Below are 8,722 nucleotides of genomic sequence, written 5' to 3'. Positions count from 1 at the left end.
CGTCGCCGCCAATTTATATAGAACAATGAAAATAAAATAAACATGTAAATACAATTCAATATAGAAATTATCAGATAGAACAAATATCACAGGTATCAATGCAATTCAATGCACTATAAAGATGCAATGATGTAATGGTAAGATAGGATCAAGGATTTTGCACAACCTATCGTATACACCTGCTGAGTTGTGCTATCAAGCAGGACTCATGGGGGTCTCGCAGACCATATACATCATCACAATCTCAATATATCAACTACCATGCCACCTAAACCATGTCCAGTGACTCATGATACTAATATCTCATCCGCTTGCCACCTATTCTTGGTCAAGGATATATGAAAGGTGTCATATTTTCTTTCTCAAAAAGGGTTTCCATAACTCTCAACTTCCCAGTGATCAATGATAACACGAATGAGGATGAATGCATTTACAACATAAAAGGCATGGAGGTAATATTAAGCTCAACATGTAATAGAAAGTCCAAAGTTCTCAAAATTTAACCTAAGCATGATTTTCACCCTCAATAGACAATAATGGGAAAGAAATACATCAATTTAAGTGTTTACCCCTTTTTTGACAATACCTCACTACTCAGGCATGCTCAAAACCCTCAACTCAACCCCTCAGACGGGCATTGCAAGTCAATTAACCTCTTCACAACTCTACTTAGTCAAGCCATAGATTACACAGTTCAATTACAAATAAAATATCACATAACCCCTACACGAGCTACACAACACATAATAGCCTCCACACAGGCATCACGAATATTAATTATCAGTCTCAAACTATACTACGATCCCATCCCAAAGTCTAAAACATAGAATTTAACTAATTACCCCAACTCAGCCCTAAGAAAAATAGCCAAATCTACCTCAATTGTCAAAACCGCCCTTGAACACTCTACCAGATGAACAACCTTTGAATTCAACGCCCGAAAGGATGACCACTATCAAGAATAAAATATACGCGTCATAAGGGGTCCAATGACACCCATATTAATAGGTTTCGAAATCGGGGGTAAAACAGTTTTAAAATTGGTTAATTTCAAAAAGGTCAAATCTAGAATTTTAATGAAAATCATGTTCTACTCATAATAAGGAACTCGTGATTGAAAAATCCATGAAAATATAGTTCAAAATAAGTTAGAAATCACCAATTTTCATAAATTTGGATTATGAAAGAACAAGAGGTTTTTGGAGTTTGAAACTGAAATTTAGGAGTTAAAATCATCAAATAATTAATGAAAAAGCAAGGTTTCAGATTAAAAAAATCACTTACCCAACGATTTTTCTCGAACAAATCTTCTCAAAATTGCCCCAAGAAGCTCAAGAACTCAAAAATGGTGAAAATGGGGCTTCTCCTGAAGTTGAACATTGTTTATGTCAAAAATGACCTTGCGATCGCGAGTCACTAAACCTCGCGGTCGCAAAAAGTACAGGGGCACAATAAATCATTGCGGAGCTCCTCATCACTATCTCAAAGCACACTAACCCTAACACACCGCAATCGCATGACCTATTATCGCGATCGCAATGGGTTAAGTCACCTGCACCATAAACCAGTAGAAACTCAACTCAAATTCTCCGATCGGACTCTCGGGATTTGTTCGGAATCCTGTGAACACAAACCTTATATGCACTCCTACTATATTCGACATTCCGGACTGAACATAACCATCGGATTTTGAATTCAAGGTCTCATTGACCTGAAATCCTATAAGTCACAATTAAACTAGTGTCGGCACTAGAAATATCCAAATTACCCTCGAAACCTCTAAAATTTGCAACGAAGCCATTTCTAGTGTTAGATTTACCCCCGAAATCACTGAAATCATCAGAAATCCAATCCGAGTCTCCAAAATCAATTTGTTGACTAAAGTCAAACTTAAGTCATTTAAAATTAACTTTCGAACTTGAGACCTCAAATTCACATATCAACCCCAAAATTGATTCCGATGACTCTCCTAGATCAATTTCCATATTTTGGAGCTGATGGATTTGATGGAGTACCATTTCGAGACCCATAGCCCTGATTGGTACCAAAAATTACTTTTTACCTCTTAACTCTATAAAACTCAAGAATTGGCCCAATTCACTAACTATTAAGTCTTTAACACATTCAACCACACAAACTGAACAATAACACTCGAAAGCACTAATGACAGGAGTAAAGTGGTAATTTCACCCTTAAGGTCATTACAACTTGCTTGAAAACTTGTTGAGTAATCTTAATGCATATGCAATGTCAGGCCTAGTATAATCAGTCACATATCTCAAACTTCCAGTTACGATAGCAAGTTTATTTTAATTTATCATATAATTTTTACTTTGAATAAGAAACAAGTGAATATTTAAATCAAAAGGAGTTACAACATGCTTGAAATAAAAAACGTTATATTTTTAAAAAAAATTTCAACATAATGGATCAAGAAAAATTCCATCACATGTTCTAGTAATTTTTATTCCAAGAATAATTTTTTTCTCACCAAGATCTTTTATATTAATATAACTTACGAATATTTTAGTTTCTCTAGTAACATTCATGTTAGAGGCTTAAAGCCAAAGCTCAAGAAATCATCAACGTAGAGGCAAATAATAACATGTGGATTATTTCAAGATTTATAATATATGCATTTGTCATAGACACTTGTTTTAAAATTATTTTAACTCGTGCAAATCAAATTTTCCATGTCATTGTTTTGACGCCTGTTTCAAGCCATGTAGAAAGTTACTTTTAACACTTTATTTTCTTAACCAGCCTCAACAAAATACTCATATTGTTTCAGATTTTTTTTAAAATTTAGGTCTCCAGTAAAAAAGATAAATTTTACACCCATTTAATGAATATGCATATCAAAAATTATAGCCATAGCAATTAAAAGTTTAATGGATAAAATTTTAATTACCGAAGAAAAAATATCAAAACTTCTAAGTCTTCTAGTTACTTAAAACCTTTAGCAACTAGTCTAGACTTATATTTATCAATAGATCTATCTGATTTTATAATGACCCGAAAGGTCATTTTTTAAAATTCTAAGAAAATTATTATTTTACCCCTATTGATAACTGTCCCGAGTCATGTTTGATAAGTTTGGAAGGTTAGTTTTGTAATTTGACTTAAATGTTGTGATTTTTGAAAGTTTTGAGTTTTGAAAAGTTTAAAGTTATTAAAAGTAATTTTTAGCAACAATCGGAGTCTTGAGTCTTGAAATAAAATTCCATCAGCTTCAAAATGTGAAATTTGATTTTGGAGCATCGTCGTTTTCTATTTTAGAGTTGTTTTGTGGAATTGAGTTCTTTAATTGGAAGTTTAAGTGAAATTTAGGTCTTTATTCATATTCAATAGTTTGGTTCCAAGGTCCAGAAAGAGTTTCAACAACTATTGTCAGCATCAGCCACTTTGCTCAAAGCCTTGACAGGCCAATAACCCACTGGTAATCTAGAAAATTTAACCCATATTGGAATTTAACTAAACATATCAGCATCAAGCTCAAAATTCAACTCTTAATTTCTTAAAATCATGGGTTTATTACCATAAAAGTACGGCCCTGTTTGAATGACGTTTTCCTTTTCATCAATGGTGTGGAATTTAAACACATAGTATCCATCATCATAATATAGCACCTAAGGTAGAGTAACAAAACCCCAAACCTTCTTGACATATTCGATCATTTGTACTTCATACGGATTTTCATTCCTTAATTTGGGAGCAAATATCCTCCTTTTCAATTTGTACTGTAATCACGCCCTCCTTAATCACAGGAGGTATAGAGTTCAAGGTCTTACCATTATTGCGATTTTCCCTCACACGGTTAGGAGAAACTAGAGTTGGCTATGCAGACGTACCAGCATCAGAGAAATGTAATTGTCGCTCCGAATTTTCATTTCCAGTAGCATCGTCCAAATATATGACATCGTCCAAGATGGCATCATCATTCTCCTCCGTAATAGTGCAAATTTTCGATGGCAGGAAGCTCCCAAAAGTAAGAGGTGGTAGCTGTTGAGCTTCACTAGTAGCAGGTTTAACTATTTTGGGTGTGTGTATAGGTGGTGGTTGCCGACGACGGGCCATCAGGAAGCAATCTCCACTCACAATCACGACCTTGCTATTGTGCATCGAGAGCACTCATTTTCATGTTATCGTGCTAAAAAATATTATATATCAACTATGTCTAAACAATTTTTTTGAAAGCAAGGAAGTTTGGAGCTCATTGTTTGGCTTTTTAAAACTAGGGATCAACATCTCTCCAGCCTAGTTACAACATTGTCATCTTCTATTTATGGATAAATGATACACTTAAATTATGCCATGAATGTTAATTACTTGAGCTGAAGTGATCAAAATTTTAATTTCACTTATCTCTTCCTCTAATCTTTTAAAAGAAAAATTATTTATATGTAAAGTGTTAAAAAAGGAAAAAAATTGTGTGAAACTATTTTACGATAGACAATCCTAAAATGCGAAGCCACGATTCTTATGTGACATTATGTTGTGAAGGAAGTAATTTTTTTTGATGATTTTGCTTATATCAATCTGTCATGATCCAATCCATCGACCCGTGCGAACACTTACTCTAACACCTCGGTAGAAAAGTCTTTTCATCCATTTAAAAACAGGTCATGCGGAATAACTAAAAACACCATAATTCATTTTATCCAAATACATAAAGATTTTATATTTAAATTTTTAATATAAACTTTTGAGAAATACAATAGAACTTTTTTAAAAATACTATGAAATTCTTCAAATGGAACTAGTCTGAATAGGTACAAAAGCTTCTAAGAGTATAATTTATGAAAGAAATAAGACACAACTTGAAAAATAAGGAAAGATGAGTAGAAGATGTCGGAGACCATCATCATCTTCATCTAAGAAACATCACCAATCTTGCAACCAGACTATGCTAAGCGACATAGCAAGAGTAGTATTAGTACAAATAATACGTACTGGTAGGCATTATCGATCGATCCAAATCAACCACATAATATCATGCAAATAGTCAAGAAACATGAAACTTGAAGATTAAGTTAGGACCCAAATCCACTCAATCACCCCTCTTATTATTGTTAATATAACCTTGGATACTATACACCCCATCGCAAGTCTCCCCACCTCCTTTCTATGCCAACTCTATCAGGGACAAAGCTAGAATTTTCACTAAGGGGTGTCAAAATATAAAGAAATAAATTAATGAAGCAATCAAAGAATGTCAATATGTAATATGTCTATACATAAAAAACAATTACCTAGATACAAAATGTAATTTTTGAATGAAGGGATGTCAACGTACATGTGGCTCCGTCACTGAACTCCACCCTCTAGGCCATTCCATTATGCTTATCATATCACAACCTAACCCTTCAATCTCATAGAGATTTCCTCAAAATTCAAGGCAACTTTGTTAACCAGTGTACTATTCTACCTCAAGCCCTCGTGTCAATACCCTGACCCTTAATCAAATAAGTAAACCACCTATCGAACTCTTATCAAACTACCTAGATCCAAATTATCCTTTATCATATGTGTTCCAGACCGTCCATACTGACAATACTGTGTAAGTTAGTGACTAAGCCAACTACCAGTCAATATTATGGCTTAACAACGCTCTAGTTTTATAAAATATGAGCAGGTGATCACCACTTGGCAAAACAGATACTTACAATTGTAATTAAAATTGTAACATAGTTCGAACTTTCAGTTCTCACCTTAGTTTAATATGCACCATAAACATGAACAACACTTCTCACCTTAGCATTACGACAAGTCATACCTGATCAATTACACTTCTAAATAATCTGGGCAACCAAGGATCCTTAAGACAACATCTACGATGTTTAATATGTGAACCCGATCTACACAAGAATCATCCTAGAATCTAAACACAATTTTTGATCAGTCAGGGACCAACAGATAATAATCACAGTACAAAGAAGTACATTTGATCCTCTCATGGACCCACATAACTGTTAGTGTATCGTCGGGGTACCCGAGTCAATTATTGTTAATAAACTGTATTGGTGTGGTATCCGATCCAATCGTATAGATATCTGTACCAGGTGTGGTACCTGAGATAATTGTTAGTCACACAAATCACAACCATAATCACAATGATATGCAATGTCTTTGTAAATACAAGTAAACAACATCCAATATTCATCATACATTATGCTCTTTCTTTTTCCTAATCATATCTCATGCACACCATACTAACGAGGAGTTGACAAAACGTAACACCTAGACGGAAAACCAAGAAACTATGAGCCTCCTATCAACTAAGCCAATTCATACTCGGCCTCAATTACAAATAACCACACATTCAACCATTTAGATTTCGTGCTCGAAGGCTCATACATACGATCTCTGATAATCCACAAGATATAATGTGAGTAAAAATGGGTCTAACTACTAAACGAAGGAAACCTAGCCTACCTAGATGCCATACACTGTTGAAAAGCTCTGAGCACATACTTTCGACTCCGTGGGGGCGAATTCTAACGAACATAGATCGAAAATTTTAAGGTTCTAACTTTCCTTATGCTGAAATCCCTCCCCTCCGTGGTTCCCAAGCTTAAAGTGGCTTGGAGAAATTTTTGGAGCAACCCTTGAATGTTTTCTCAATGAAAGGTGGGAGGAAAAATAAAAGATCTCGCTTTACTTAGGGTCTGGTTCTATCACTCCCACTGTAGCGGCGTAGCCATAGTGAGCAACTTTTCATTATGGTGAGCTGATGTCCGCCCGGATCAATTTGAACTACAATTTTTTGTTGTGTACCTAATTATTGAAATTGTCCATATTTTTAAAGAATTTTTGAAATTTCGTTCAAGGTGTCTTTGATAACAACGGTTTAGGTCGTTATAAAATCTTCAAAATTGATGCAATTTTACATTAAATCACTGATTAAAAATAGAAAAGTGAATATGATTTGATGAATTTTTTCTCGATAAAAATTTAGCATGCGACTGCTCAGATATGATTGACTGATAGTGATGCGAAGGTTGAATATGGAACTTCATCATAAATTCCTTGAGATCTCTTCCATCAGTGAAATTGAGTTGTTAAGTACATATAATCTATTTTTAGCAGAATTGTCGCAATCTAACACGAATATTTTCCTTACGACAGGTTATCATCAAATTGTGGACTTTAATTTTTGAAGTCCAATTCAACAATATATTACTTGACATGACAAGAGCAAATCATACCATTCTTCTGTTGAAGATTTTGTTCATTATTATTATATGGTTAGTTGTGTAAAAATGCATTTTTTTATGTTATGTATATTATTGCAGTTGTATTAAATTTATATGAATATTATATACGATGTTGTTGTAGTTATATTAAGTTTTCAGAAATCTAACATGTATATATATATAGTTTTTATACACAAAATTGTAAGCAAAATTTGAAATCCTAAGCGAGATTCAAAGCGTATCCCCTCCCCCCTCAAATTTTAAAGTGAGATTCCAAATTGTATTAAAATTGTCTGATAATTGTATGTTTAGTTTGTATGAAAATTGTATTTTAAGTTTTGTATTTTATTGTAATTGTATTAAATTTGTATGAATATTCTATAAAAGTTGTATACAATGTTATCGTAATTGTATTCCAAAAATTTGACATGAACTTTGTACAAAATTTATACATTTATGTATATATTTCATACCAATTTAATAGTTCATACACACGAAATTAGATCAAAATTATAAGCTTTATGCGATATATATATATATTTCATATCAATTCTATATAGTTTCATACATAAAAAGTGTGAGCGAAATTATACGCTTTGAGCGAGATGTACTTTTGTCATCCGATTCTATACAATTTTATACACGAAAAAATATGAGCAAAATTTCAAGGCTTGGACAAGATATACATAGGTCATACATGAAATATTGAGCGGCTATTTTCAAGTCTTTCGCAAAATTTCTGGTATGTTTTGTAACAAAACTCATTCTATGTTTAGTAAACTGAAAACTCTTGTCATTTTTTTTGTAAATATACTTCTTATTATGTATATATAGGTGATTATTTCTTTGACGGTATGTTTTTAATTTAAAATCTCTATTATTCTATAAAAATATCTTAGGTGCAACCCTATAGGAAAATGATTTTGTTAGACATGACATTTTGGCGAAATTGAATAACTTTTGATATTGTTAATATATTAATAGTTGATATTATTCTGATCAAATAGAAATATTAGTACGGAACAACAATTAATGAGTAACAATTAGGGGCTGAACAATATATGTGGAGGCCTAAGGCGAGATTTTAAGTAAATGCCTAAAATCTAAATGAATTTTATACATATTTATTTAAATTATTATTTTTTTTACATTTTTTAGATGCAAATTATTACTTGATAATTTTTTTAAGTGATTTCTTCATTTGTTTTTTCCAACTATTAGTTTTAGATAAGATTCTATCCTTTCAACGTTGAAAAAAAATCATTATATGAATTGTTAACATAATTTCATAAGTAATAAGTTGACAAATTTTAAGTAAAGATAATAGTTAGAACCATCGAATCTGATTCAAAAAGTTGATAAATAGGTCAACACTTTAATATGCTTGTTGTAATGTTTGAAAATTTAAGAAGATATAAGAAAATAATTTCCAATTCACTTTGTTCAGCACTTTTTGACTATTAATTCATATTTTTGATAGATTATTACTCTAACTCATAAAAAAAATGAAAAAGACGAGTACAAAA

The sequence above is a fragment of the Solanum dulcamara genome, chromosome 9 (assembly GCF_947179165.1).
Source record: "Solanum dulcamara chromosome 9, daSolDulc1.2, whole genome shotgun sequence".
In the NCBI taxonomy this organism is placed as follows: Eukaryota; Viridiplantae; Streptophyta; class Magnoliopsida; order Solanales; family Solanaceae; genus Solanum; species Solanum dulcamara.
Note: the sequence above shows the minus strand (reverse complement) of the source record.